The sequence below is a fragment of the Trachypithecus francoisi genome, unplaced genomic scaffold (assembly GCF_009764315.1).
Source record: "Trachypithecus francoisi isolate TF-2019V2 unplaced genomic scaffold, Tfra_2.0 Lachesis_group11, whole genome shotgun sequence".
Taxonomy (NCBI): domain Eukaryota; kingdom Metazoa; phylum Chordata; class Mammalia; order Primates; family Cercopithecidae; genus Trachypithecus; species Trachypithecus francoisi.
Window position 1 is genome coordinate 102,042,816 of NW_022681456.1, and position 14,853 is coordinate 102,057,668.

A 14,853-nucleotide genomic window follows, 5' to 3' on the forward strand; every position below is an offset into this window, starting at 1 on the left:
TCAGTTTGTCACTCCTATGAATAACGTTAGCAATAGCTGAGACTGCATTTGTTGCTTGGTTTTTCTCTTACCTTTTTTTTGTCTAATTTCTCTGGCTTCAGGTTTTTCTATGACCAGAAGGTAGGAATAGAGCTGAGCAGACAATGTAGCAGAAAAATTTAAATGACTTCTAAAGAGCAATGAGAGGGGCTCTCACAGTATCCCAAGACCTGCAGCTTTTCAGAAGAACCTTCAGAAGAATGATTCATCACACTATTATATCCCCATGCCTGACATCCAGCTCACCCCAAGTTGAATTGAAAGGCTCTGTGGGCCGAGCTTACCATGGACAGCTGCAATCATCTTTGTATTGTGAAATGCAAGTAATGCCTTCTAGTCCTAAAATGTTGTCACTGCAGTCCTCAGCATGCCAGAGTTTGAGAAACATAATTTGGTTATCTCTTTGGTGATCAGAAATGGAGTATCGAGTCCTTTTGTTAATTCATTCGATCAGCCATTTATCCAACAACAAAAATTAATGATGACCTGCTAAACACTGCACTATGTTTTACAGATGAAAAGTTCTGAAGATGAAGAATATGACACAGTATATGGACTTCCACAAATGAATGTCATCCCACTTCTCCTACCTACCTCCCAGTTCTATATGTTTGCTCAGAGAAAGGAAGGAGAAGAGATTTGCAGAAGTAGGAATGCACTGTAGTAAACTCATCATCTCAAAAGTTACAGTGCTAGGTTCCAATCACAAACCTGACATATTATAATTGAGTAACTTCAGACAAGCTTTGAAACTGGTATGTGCCTCCATTTCTCTGTCTGTAATCCTGGGATGGTGCTAGTAATAGTACTTTCCTACTGACTGTTAGTAGTACCCCTCCCAATAGACTGTCGGGAGGACTAAAAGGATTAAACTATGTAAATGATTCAGGACAGTACCTGGCAAATATTAAGCACAATATAAACAGTACAAATATTTTCATTACCCTCTGAGTTTAATCAGATTTCCTAGAATTCATTTGGACCAAATTGTCAGTGTATGTGCAATTCTGCTAGATAATTTTGTTCTTATGAAGACAGCTGGCGTCAGTAACCTATAAGGTCATTATGAGCAATGATGGAGCTTATTTTCCGGGTCTAGAAAAAAACTTGTGAAGTACATATAGCATTCTAAATTGGTCCTTATTAGAGAGTAAATTCAAATTTGAAAGATTAAGAAAGACAAAGACTTCCTCTCTGACTCAATTTTAGTCAGGCTCCTCTTCTGAACTAAGCCTTGACATTGACCTCCTGAGTCCCACTTTAGCGAAGTATCCTATTAAGCCAGTTTATTGAGAATTCTCCTCACTCTTGATATCTAGAGTGATATCAAGACGTCCTATGAAGAATCCAGATGAAGAAAAAGAAACAGGTAAAATATCATTTTAGATATCAAGAATGAGGAGAATTCCTCTCCTTTCACCCCGTTCCTTGATACCTTAAGCAAGTTTCTCTTAGTAACTGTCCATCTTCTCTCCTACTCTAAATCCCCACTTGTTCCTATTTGTATTTGGAGTTGAATTCACTCTGTCTCCCCTAGTGCAATAGTTTTGACCCCTATTGCAATAGTCTTGAATAAAATCTATCTTGACATTGAAAAAATGTGTTTGAATAACTTCTCTTTAACAATCAAAACAATGAAATATCACTATGATTGAAACATGAGTAAGTCTCTACATAAGGCAATGGGGACAAGTTCAAATAAATTGGAAGAGTATGTAATGCTCAGAGACAGATTTTCTTATAACAGTGAGTGATGAATGTGAAGAGTGGTCAATCATAAAAGAAAATTTGGGCCAGGCACAGTGGCTTATGCCTGTAATGCTAGCACTTTGGGAGGCCGAGGCAGGCAGATCACTTGAGGTCAGGAGTTCGAAACCAGCCTGCCCAACATGGTGAAACCCATCTCTACTAAAAATACAAAAAAATTAGCTGGGTGTGGTAGCGGGCACCTGTAATCCCAGCTACTTGGGAGGCTGAGATGAGACAACTGCTTGAACCCAGGAGGCAGAGGTTGCAGTGAGCCAAGATCAGGCCACTGCACTCCAGTCTGGGCGACAGAGTGAGACTCTGTCTCGAAAAAACGCAAGTTTGGAAAATTTGAAGCAATTCTCTGAGCCGCATCTGTAATTGCATTTCCCATTAAAAATAAAAGGTTTAAAGTCAACTCAGGATGACCCTAAAGCAAGCTCATTTTATAAAATTGGTGGTAATAATAATGATATGTCATTATTAGGCATATAACATCATGTGTGGCTGCAGGATTAAATTGGGGGAGCAAACTGGCTTTGAGATAGACCATTTAGCAGGAAATAAAGTGTCTAAAATAATTTGGCAAATTGGAAAGACAAAAAAGAAATCGAATAGATGGGGTATTTAAAGTAGTTAAATTTCATTCAGTTTGAATATGTATGTACTAGAAGAAGGAATTAATAGTTATGATATTTGCATTTTCCAGTTGAAAACAATCCTTTAGTTTTCCGAATATATCAGTCAGATTCCAGAAACCCTAACTGGGAGACAGGGAAGAGGTTATGTTACAGTAGGTATCTGGTCAGGTATGAGCAGGGCAGAAGGCTCCCCGCCCCCACCAGGAATGTCAGGCAACCATCAGATGATGGTCAGGTGGTTATTACACTTCCTCTAAAATAATAATTGGACGTAGTCGGAGTCAGGGAAAGGCAGTCTCCCAATAGGCAGAAAAACCTGAAACTGGTGATTAGCTCCCAGATAAGATCTCTGGAGTTGGGCGAGTGGGCTCGGGCATGCGCACTAAGAGGCAAAGTGGCAGAGTTCACTGGCATATAACCTTAGAGGAACACGCCCCTGGTAAGCGAGTACCAGTTTCTGGAGTTGTAGGCATGCTCACGTCATGCCTCAAGTGAGCATGCGCACAACTCCGGTAAACACACTGCGCCTGTGGCCCCTCCCAAGCGCTGGCAGCCCAATGTGGATAGCACAGCCTGCCTCAAGGGAAGAATCAGGGAGAGGGGACACAAGACCCCAGAAGTATGTCAACATAGAAAACCCTAAGTCGAAGGTCAAACCATGCACTTGATCTCTCACGTCACCTGCTTGGCCCTCTTCCAAGTGTACTTCCTTTGGTTCTTGTTCTAAAGCTTTTTAAACAAACGTTCACTCTTGCCTGGGTCTCTCACTCTGCCTTTTGTGCCTTGGTCGAATTCTTTCTTCTGAGGAGCCAAGAATTGAGGTTGCTACAGAATCATATAGATATCCCACTGGTAACATACTTTGGTGCCGTGTGACTGGGATGTTACACTGCTAACAATGAGAGAAAATGTTGATGAATGGAGAAAAAAATGGGCATTTACACTAAATATCATAAATAATTTTTGTCATTTACTTTTTAAATAGGTAAGCACCATATTTTCTTGAAGTATAAATAGTAAAAAGGCCTTGATTTTAAAGCTCAAATTGAAGATTTCTGCATACTCATCCATTAAATTAATAGAGAAATGTAGCAAGTCATTTAAGAGCACAAATTCCACCTCTCTTAAAGATTACTGCAAATTAAAGTCTTTCCTATATGCTCAAAGACATTAACCCATAGGATTCGTATACCTTTTGATTTATAGAAAGAAACTAGTCTAAGTCTTGCACTGTACTCCGAGAAAGAGCTTTGAGTGGGTGATGCTCTAAATCTATATCTGACATTCATTATCAGGGAAAATGTAACCAAGAAAGGGTCTGCATGGAGGAAGTGAAAGGGGTCTTAACGAAAAAATTGACAAAGCCGGAGTCCATTAAAAATTCACCGTGAACGTCAAAGCAAAGCCCTGGGTTCTAGTGCCAGCTCTGTTTCTAATCAGTACCGTGACTACTGCCAGGACTCAACTGGATCATTTTAATATCTAAGTACCCCACTAGCTCTAAAATTCCTGGATTTGTAATGGGCAATCAAATACAAAATAAAATCATTGATTTTAAGAACTATAATGAAAAAATTGGCTTCAAAACACTTCAGATTCTGGGTTTCTAAATCTGGCTTGAATGCTTCTCTTTTTCATTCGATTTTTCAACCTCAAAAAGGAAAAGAAAAATTTTCTTTATTTGAGTTATAAAAGACACTGTAACTTTTAGGATAAAGGAAAACAATGATATCACTTTCCTCCTTTGGGGGTCTTCTGGAAATGAAAGAGCTGCTGTCTGTATCACAGATATGGGCACTGGCAGAATGAGTTCATATGTATGTAACCAAGCCAGTTTCAGTTTTTAAGGATTTAAACATATCTAAATTTCAATTGTTCCTTCTCTCTTTTTTCTTGTCTACTCAGAGTTAAAACACATTTACTATAAATTATTATCAGAAGGTTTTCTCATATCCATGATGCAGATTCTCCAGGTACTCGTCTAGGTGCTGATGTACAGCAGTGAATGAAACAAAGTTCCTGTTCTCATGGAGTGTGTCCTCTGTCAGAGCTGTCCTGCTTTAATAATATTGAAAGTTCCTGTTTGTGTAAAAGTATGAGGAAAATAAATACCACCTATGTTATGTTATAATATTGTTCCATTTGCTTCAGGTATTCTTTTCCCCAAGACAGATTATAGCAATTTACGATCCCGGCAGCAGAACAGTTTTTATTTTATGTATTGAACATTAGTGCTTACTGTGAGCCAGGCTGTTTGATCCTCATATAAATAAACCCTGTGAGGCAGGTAATAATAGTACCCATCTGGGGTATAGAATTCTAACGTGGGCTGGGCACAGTGGCTCATGCTTGTAATCCCAGCACTTTGGGAGGCTCAGGTGGATCACTTAAGCCCAGGAGTTCGAGACCAGCCTGGGCAACATGGTGAGACCCTGTCTCTACCAAAAATGCAAAAATTAGCCAGGCATGGTGGCATGTGTTTGTAGTCCCAGGTACTCAAGAGGCTGAGGAAAGAGGATTGCTTGACCTCAGGCAGAGGTTGCAGTGAGTTGAGATGGCACCACTGCACTCCAGCCTGGGCGACAGAGCAAGACCCTGTCTCAAAATAGATAAATAAATAAATTAATTAATTAATAAAATTCTAACATGGAAGGTTTCTATTTTCAGCATTTAAAATATATCATTCCATTACCTTCTAATTTTCATGGTTTCTGAGAAGTTAGCCATTATGCTCACTCTGCTTTTTCTAAATATAACTTTTTCCCCTTCTAGCTGATTTTAAGATTTTTCTCTGTATTTTTGTTTTACAGTCATTTTCTAGGTTTTATTTTCTTTGTGTTCATCCCACCTGGCATAACCTAATATTTTTTGCCATGTGAGTTAACATTTTACAAATCAATTTTGTAAAACTCTTAGTGATTCTTTTCAAATATTTCTTCTGCCCTATTCCTTTTCCTCTCTTTCTGGAACTTTGATTACACATATATTTGACTATTTGAGATTGTCCATGTGCTTTTTCATTTCCTGTTCAGTTTTAGCTTTCATTCCTTTCTTTTCTCCTTGCTTCAGTTGGGATCATTTCTATTAATATGACTTCGAGTTCACAGATTCTTTTCCTCTTCTGTGAATATTATATAATCAAGTCCACCTTAATTTTGGATATTTATCATTCAGTTCTACAGTATCATTTTCTTTATTATTTGTTCTTCTTCCTCCTCCTCCTCCTCTTCTTTATCTTCTTCGTCAGGATTCCATTTCTTTTTTGGAATTCCACATTTCTTAGTTCATTTTGTATTTCTTTCCCATTAATTTCTTTAACATGTTTGCAATAGTTATTTTAAAGAACTTGCCTGTGAATTCCAACATTTGTGTCCTCTATGTGCTATTTCTAATGACTAGTTTTTTTCTCTTGACTGTGGGTCACAGTTTCCTGTCATAATTATTTATTTTATGCTGGAACATTGTATTTTAAAAAGCCATAAAAAGGGGAGTAAATATAGTTTTCTCCAGAGAGCCATACTTGTTTCCTCTGTTAGACAGCTAGGGAGAGTTTAATTACTTCAATCCAATCAGGAACTGAGTTGAGTTGAAGCTGAATTTAAATTTTGGTAAGTTCCAGCTCACATCTGGTTTTGAATATCTTTAGGATGAGATGTGTCCTGTGTGTATTATAGTCTTTTTCTTCTAGCTTGACTTTGGATATTAAGCACCATGAGTTAATGGAAATCTCTCTCTGCCTTTCTAACCCCACCTCCAGCTTCCTCTACTGCTTCTTCTGGGAACTTAGCAAAAGTCCCATGGGGACAATCAGCAGCTAGGAAGAATCAGCTCTATGTTTTGGGTTCCGTTTTTACTGTTGCAATCTGTCATGCCAGCTAAGATTCCTAGTTAATGTAATACTTGTTTTGCTTTTCTTCAGAAAGGTCTCAAGCCAGATTCTCTACCTTCCCATGCCCAAACTGAGCAGATGCCTCCAGGAAAGTGACCTCTAGCATTCACCCATCTAGAAAGGACTTCTCTAAATTTTCATTTCTTTAGACCATTTTTATTTGTAGTTTTTTGAAGTTTTTTAAAAAGTGTATGATAATGTACCTATTTTTCCTACATTCTAGTCAGAATCCTACATTTTAACCATGTGCCTGGTAGGGGTAAGTTACACTAAGGAGCCAAAATATTTTTTAAATGTGTCATTTTCTTTTCGTCTTTAAATGCCAGCGATTGGAGAGCCTTGCCTTGTGATGGATAGTTCTAGTGCTGTGTTATTGTTATTTGTTTAGTTTCTTTGGCAAAGTACTATGAGTATCTGAGCGCATATCTACCATTGTACACCAAAGTGCTTTGTGGCCCTTTTGATAAAATCTAGTTTCTCCTACATGACATGAAAAGTTTAATAATTTGACATTATGGAAGCAAAATGCTGGACTTATATTTTGGTATTTTTTGGAAGTCTAAAATATTGAAATGCCTGAAATTAACTTAAAATGCTATATGTTCTGGGCTGTCAGAAGGAAAAATAAAATCCCTGAAAAGGCTAACAGCAGCCTTTTTGTTTCAGCTGTTTCTTATTAGCTGCAGATTGTTATGATGTGAAGGCATAAAGTGCAGATGATGGGTTTAGGAGATTTGAAATTGGTGGGAGCTTACCAATGGGGTTAGGAGATTTATAATCGGTGGGAGCTTACATGTAAAATTTTGTAAAAGTTTCCCTTTCTGAATCAGGCTTAAAATGTCATAGATCCTTATCTCATTGCAGCATCTGCTGTGCACATGACAGCAATAAGAGATTCCCAAAGTCAATGAACCCAAGATCCCCGATCCCCATCAACTCCACGAACTGTGTGTGACCAAAGCCCTAAAGGGCAACAACCAAAGGGGAGGAAATTCTTGGTAACATAAAAACATAACAATATTGGGCAGTATCATTGAAGATACCAGTGAAATAGAGCAGTCATTGGGTGGAATGTTGTAAATAAGACTGCTGAAGGACAGGGCTTTCTAAAAAGGCTTCCCTGAAGAAAATTACCATGGAGGAGCCTGGAGGTTGATAGTGTCAGATGAGAACTGTTTCTAGATTAATTAATTTAAGGTAGCTCCTAACACTCTGGAAATTGTCACAGTCCCGTGAGGTTTCAGAGACCAGCTGCAGATCTGGGTAATATCTTGCTTAATCAGAAGGGCAAGGGATTCAGTTAGGGATGTAAGTTTACTTCAGCCTGTGGTACAGTTTGGGGCCCTACAACTCAGCCCAGAGAGCTGAGGTAGAGTTATCTTGACCATGAGGATGCAGAAGGGTGAACCCTAGGAGGAAGAGAAGCATTAATAGGGTCATGGCTATATATTTAAAGCTCTCCTTGGAGCTCAAACTCCAAGAGAGTAAGGGAAATCATTCTTATACTCCTTTTAAAATAATTCGTGCATATCACATATTCATTCCATTTAATGACTATTTTTTGTTTACATATTGCTATATTAATTTTATTTATAAACTATAACCACAGTGTGTCTAAGCTAGGCCTTGGTGACAGTGGAAACAAAATAGAATTTGTGGTTTGTATTCTAAAATATTTAATGATAATTACCTCAAAGTTAAAGATTTTGTTAATATGAAGCCATTACAGACATCCTCAAAGTTAAGACACTGAATTTACCTAAAAGTGCACATTGATAACAGATTTGATTTTTTCCTAACGTCTAAATTACTGTTTCCAAGAAAGTGAGATTTTTCCTTCTGTAACAGATACGTTTCTTAATTATTTGATCAGTTTCCATGTCAAAAATAATGTACAAATGAAAGAGACCTGTGACTATGGGAGCTTAACCAAAACAACAGACCAAACATAACATCAATACACAGCTTAAGCTCATTCACTCATCTTCCTACAAACATTTTTACGTCTTTTATTTTTCTTTCCCTTTTTTTGTTTCTACCTCTTTGTTGGACACACAAAAGTATGAGGTTTCTTGTTTTCTTAATTTAATAAAGCTTTATGTACTGTGGACTTCATATTTAGCTTGGAAGGATGTATCTATTTTTATTAATGAAATAAAAACTCCTCATTATATGTCAAGATCCTACATGAGCTGTCTCTCATTATATATCCATTTCTCTCTCATGACTACACTCTAGGTCCTTTAATAATTTTTCTGATTCTTGAACATGCCACACTCATTTCTGCCTCAGAGATTTTGCCTTCGCTCTTCTTTGAATGTTACACTCTTGCACTAGATCTTAGCATGACTGCTTCTTTTATTACATTCAGATCTCAGTTTACAATTTCAGTTTCTCAAGAGTGACTTTCTCTAGCCACCCGCTAATCTAATTCTGTCTTTCCCTGCCATCGTCAGTCATATCACCTATGTTCACATTTTTTATTTTTTAATTGTTATTATTATTATTTTATTTTCAGATGGAGTTTTGCTCTGTTGCCCAGGCTGGAATGCAATGGTGCAATCTTGGCTCACTGCAACTTCCACCTCCCTGGTTCAAGACATTCTCCTGCCTCAGCCTCCTGAGTAGCTGGGATTACAGGCACCCACCCCCACGCCTAGCTAATTTTTGTATTTTTAGTAGAGACGGGTTTTACCATGTTGGTCAGTCTGGTCTCGAACTCCTGACCTCAGGTGATCCACCCACCTGAGCCTCCCAAAGTGCTGGGATTACAGGCATGAGCCACTATGCATGGTCCCATGTTCACGTTCTTATTCATGTTCATGTTCTTGTGTTCTAGGTTCATGTTCTCATTTATTTATTTGCCAGACCAGCTTTCCCTAAATAATGTAAGTTCCACGAGGGCAAAAACATCATCTGTCTCATTACTTCTGTTTCACCAGCAATTAGAACACTTTCTGGCACGTGATAGGCAACAAACATGAAGAAATGAGTGAAACATTTTTTTCCTTTCATTTACAGTGTGTAATGTGCTCCTAGTAAGGCCTACTTTATATGCCTGAAGTCTGGTTAGGAAAAATATTGCATCAACATTTAATCAGCAAGTGGTATTCTCAAATACCATGCATAAAATCACCAAGCAAATCAGAAGAGCAATATTCTCTCAGTATTATTGGAATAAGCTTCTTGAAAGCTAAAAGCTTCTTGAAAGACAGGTTGACAAATTTAATGACAATTGCTGACTTACATGAAGAAATGTGCTTAAATTTGCAAGTGTGCTCAAATGTGATGGCATTTCTGAAGGCAAAATAAGAAACTCTGGGGTGTGGATTTGGGGTAACTCTGGAGTGGAACTTCAGATTATATTTATTATTACTCCAAAGCTCTCTGGTGTTTTCTTATACAATTTATTGGTTCTAATCAGGCTCCTTCTATTAACTGCCACAAAGTTTGCCACCTTGGGGTTGAGTGGAGCTGGGTAATTCATTTGAAGGGAAGTTTGCTTAAAGGAGGTCAAAGCCTGAAGGATGGAGATGGTTTAGGTTGACTACAGCACACATTTTGTAGAAGGTAACAAAGGGGATAGGGCAAGAAGAGTAAGTTGGAAACCAATTACTGATAGACTTAATCTTTTTTTCTTCTTCTTCTTTTTCTTTTTTTTTGAGACAGAGTCTTCTTCTGTCACCCAGGCTGGAGTGCAGTGGCACGATCTCAGCACACTGCAACCTCCGCCTCCCGGATTCAAGGATTCTCCTGCCTCAGCCTCCCGAGTAGCTGGGATTACAGGCATGCACCGCTACAGCCGACTAATTTTTGTATTTTTAGTAGAGACAGGGTTTCGCCATGTTGACCAGCCTGGTCTCGAATTCCTGGCCTCAGGTGATCTACCTGCCTCGGCCTCCCAAAGTGCTGGAATGACAGGCGTGAGCCACTGCGTCCGACTGATAGATTTAATTTTATTGTACTCGTATATGGCAGGGGCCTTTATGATTCAGTGCTCACATGTGTCCTCATTTTGTGTTTCTATTAATGTTCTATGGCCTCTGTAGTTTCCGCAGTGAATTGGTGTAGGTTTTGCTCATAGTAATTTTATTCCAGTAAGGGCTGTTATTAGAATCCTACTCATCTTTTGCTTGTTGCTACAATAAAACACATGCTAAGGGATGTGAACTTTGTCACTTTGAAGGAGGAAACGGTGAGACACCAAATGCTTCTGAACAGGAGACTTACAAGGCAGAGATATTCTGTAGGGATAAATTTGATGGAATATACACTATACATGGGAAGGGAGTTTGAAGGAGGAAAGACCAATTATTATGCTATTATAATTTTTAGATAAGAGACAACAAAACCTATCCTGTGACTGTTAGTGGAATGAAGAAGGGATGAATGACACTACAAAGGAAAAATGACAATAATTATTTATCTAGCCCTTATTTTGTGCAAGTTACTCAGCTAAGTATTTTACACATTGTCTTGTTTGATACAAGCTCATGATGTTAAGAAACATGCCCAAAGGCATTCAGCTATTAATAGTAGGACAATTCAAACCCAAGTTTGGCTCCTGCAAAAACAATTCTCCTATCCATGAGACTATAGCAACTGGTTATAGTTCTGAAGAAAGAAGAAGTAGTTAAAAATAAGTTTAGGTGATAAAACTTGGTGATGCCATTTTATGGGGAAAAAGGATGAATACCATTTGTATATCCCAAGTTTGCAGTATTGGCTTGGAATGTAGGAGGGCAATTTCAGGAGATGGTGGAAACTCAGGTCTGGGGACCTGGCAAGAATGCAAGGCTGGACACAAATTTTGGGGTCATCTATATGTGGAATAGAATATAAATTATGGGTAATTTTGCCAAGTGACAGGAAAAGAAGACATAAGAAAAGGAGATAAAAGATAGCATTCTGAGTTATCCTAGGTACAGAAGATTTAAAATAGGACAGAGAAGAGCAGTTAGAGCAGTAAAAATTAAATCAAGGATGGAGGTCATAGTCATGGAGTGGAACTACCAGGAGAGTTAGTGGTTAGGGGTAAATGCAATAGAATAGTCAGCAAGAATAAAGACCTGAAATGGGTCACTAGATTTAGCAATTATTTTTTTTCCAAAAGAACACGCTCATTTTAATTTTAAGGCAGAGGTAGAAGTAGAAGCCAGATTTTTAAGTATTTGCTTTAAGTTGTCTCAGGATTAGATTCATATATTTTATTGGTAGTAGCTTGATGAATATGTATTAATTCTCGATAAACAGGATAAAATATTTCTGAACATACTGTGAGAATTTCTGTCTTTTATTTATTTAGTTAGTTAGTTAGTTAGTTTTTGAGACAGAGTCTCGCTCTGTCACCCAGGCTGGACTGCAGTGGTGTAATCTCAGCTCACTGCAACCTCCGCCTCCCGGGTTCAAGAGATTCTCCTGCCTCAGCTTCCCAAGTAGCTGGAACTACAGGCATGCACACTATGCCCAGTTAATTTTTGTATTTTTAGTAGAGATGGAGTCTCGTCATGTTGGCCATGCTGGTCTTGAACTTCTGACCTCAGGTGATCCACGTGCTTCAGCCTTCCAAAGTGCTTGGATTACAAGTGGGAGCCACCATGCCTGTCCGACACTAACTACTATATTTTTATTTTTATTTTAGAGACAGGATCTCTGTCTGTCACCCAGGCTGGAGTGCAATGGTATGATCATAGCTCACGGCAACCTCGAACTCCTGGGCTCAACTGATGCTCCCACCCCAGCCTCCTGAGCAGCTAAGGTATGTGTCACCACACATGGCCTTTAACTACTATTTTTTTTTAAGTGGTTAACCAAAATATCACTAATACAAACAGATAATATGCCAACCATAGATTTGTACGTAAAATATATTTTCAACTCAGATCAAGTGAAGTCTTGTTGATAGTTCTCTAGTTTTCTGTTATAGTCAGGGACAACTTCTCAGCGCATGGAAAGATAGTTCTGGAAAGGACTGAAATGGCAGGTAAAGTATATCTTTGATATTCACTCTCCTTTCTTGGTACCCACTCTTTTTTTCAGGATTATACTTCTAAGGCTCCCCTCACCTTTTTCCTTCTTTCTCCACCTCCCAGGATATGTGGAGGCTGGCCCCATGCTCAATAATTTTCCATTTTCCTTAATAAAAGTTTGTCCTTGCTCATCATTGCATTGCTTATAACAGGGGAAAAAACTAGAAATGAATTTACGATAGTAGGAATTAAAGAAATTTTAGTTTACCCATGTAATGAAATACTAGGAGGGTAACAAAAATGGCTAAGATATAATCAGTACTAATAAAAAAATTATCAATATATTAAGTAAAAATATGGGTGAATTCTATTCTGGTTCATAAGATAAAAGGATGCTTATGGAAGTAATAGAACAGAATATTTAAAATTAGATTTCTCTGCAAATAAAATAAGGTTACAAGTACCATGTTAAACAGTTTCAGGCAGGGAGTTCCATATTGTGCCAAAATATACAACCATTTAAGTGATGTGCTGTAGTAAGGGGCTACCAAATGGCTATATGCGGCTCACGGTTCATTTCTGTCTTTTGAGTGATTTATAGAGTATGTTATATCCCAACACAAACTTTGGTTTTCCATTAGTAGACTTTAAAGAATTATGTTAGCATCATTCTGTCACCCGAAAAATGTAGTAGGTCTTCTAGCAAAGACAAAATGGGAACCCCTCCAATCTGTGTTCATTATTATTATATGTACTGTATTCTTGATTGATTAATTTAGTTTGATTATATGCTACCAAAATAAAACCTTCTGGACCATCTACTTTTGTCTGGTTTCAGAATTTTTGATTGGCATTTAAATGGAAAATTGAAGATTTATTCATGTTTCATTTAAGAAAAAAGAAGCTAACATAAAACATTTCCTCATTAAAATGACTATAATTAAATTAACTAGATAGTAAAACAACTAATAAGAGAGTCAAAGAATGTCAAATTGGGAATCCAAGAGATTAAATATATTTCTTATGAAAAACCACTCATCTACAAAAATGTCAGTAATTTTTTTTTTTTGGCATATAGAATGTTTTTGTCTCCATCAAGATGCTGCCAAAGCACTTGTACTTTAAGTCATATAGCACTTTATAAATAAACTCTATCAGTCCTCTAATACCCCTGTTACTCAAGGGGAAGAAAGTATTTTCTTTGTTTTATATATAGAAAATCTAGCACAAGAGATCAACTCAATTATTTTGGGAGACTGAATAATTCATTGGGAAAATGGAAATAGAATGCAGCTCACACTCTTTCCTCCTTTACATGAAGCTATAGTTTTAGGTTGTTTTAACACACACACATTTTTATATATTGGTATATATGTGTGTGTATATATATGGCAGAAAACTGTTCTCATAAATCACTATGTTATTACCACAACTACTAACAAAGGATTAAATATAGCCTTTTCTTATTAGTGCCAAAATCCAGCTGATGTAGTCATCTGTAAATATGTATACACATATGCATACATAATCTACTAAGCTCACACACACAATACATATTATATTAGCACGATTTTACAAATGGAGAAAGCAGAGGTTTTTAAAACACTTATCTGGAATACAGAGCAAGTTTTTGTTGAAGAATAGGTATAAACCAAGTCTTAAAATGGTGATTTTCCTCAATACCATTTGAATGTGGGGTAAAAGTAATCTATAAACACAAGAAAGATCATTGCTTTCTGGAAGTATGTGATAACCATAGGATTTTTGAGAAGTAAGATTGTCTCCTTGAGATTAAAAAAAAAAAAAACCAACCAAAAACCAAACTGAAAATCCAAAAGTGATTAATACTTTAGTCTCTCTGTGTGTGTATACATTCACTCATTCACATGATAACTTTTCGGCTCCTATTATGTGTCAGGCATCTTATGCTATTTGACGATCAAGCCAGAGCTTATCCTTATGCAGCTTATCTAGTGAGAGAAACAACTAAGGAATTGTAATTAATTTTCGTGCAATATTACTGAATAGTGTGACATCCCCCAAAGATAATATAATCTTAAATTTCACTTGTTGAAAGGTAGTATCTCAAATAACAGTATATTTAATTTAATTCTATTCTAAGCTTCACTGTTGTGACTATAATCAAGATTTGGATGTTCCACTCGAAAACAGATGTTGTAAACTGGAATGCACTTGCCAAAACCGATCATAGTGCTTAACAAACTCAAACTGTAAAGTGGGTGCACTAAAGCCGCAGAATTCACCACTAAAGAACTCATCCCTGTAACCCGAAACCACCTGTATCCCCAAAACTACTGAAAAAAAACCTAAGGCATAAGGGTAATAGTTGAAAGAACTCAAAGGCTAGTTTAAGCAACAAATAACTTGGGAAGGATGTGATAGCTGTGCAAATATTGAAAGGATTGATACATATGAAAAGGGAATTCAATTTACTCTTTTTTGCTTTAAGAAATTGAACTATAATAAATAGGTGAAAGCTATAGATAGATACAGTTTAGTTTAATATAAGAAATCATGTTTGTTTGTTTGTTTGTTTTGAGACAGAGTC

At 37.3% G+C, this 14,853-nt stretch overlaps 1 protein-coding gene across 4 annotated transcripts in view; it reads right to left on the bottom strand.

Moving 5' to 3' along the window:
• The window catches only part of FAR2 (fatty acyl-CoA reductase 2), a 188,938-nt gene that overhangs the window by 107,276 nt on the left and 66,809 nt on the right, over positions 1 to 14,853 (bottom strand). The window contains exon 1 of one of the 4 annotated variants that reach the window (XM_033222539.1): positions 72 to 203. The exons of the other annotated variants lie outside the window; for them this stretch is intronic. The gene's annotated coding sequence lies outside the window, so the exon portion shown is untranslated. Of the gene's footprint in view, positions 1 to 71; positions 204 to 14,853 lie in introns of those variants that run through there. 4 annotated transcript variants of the gene reach the window in all.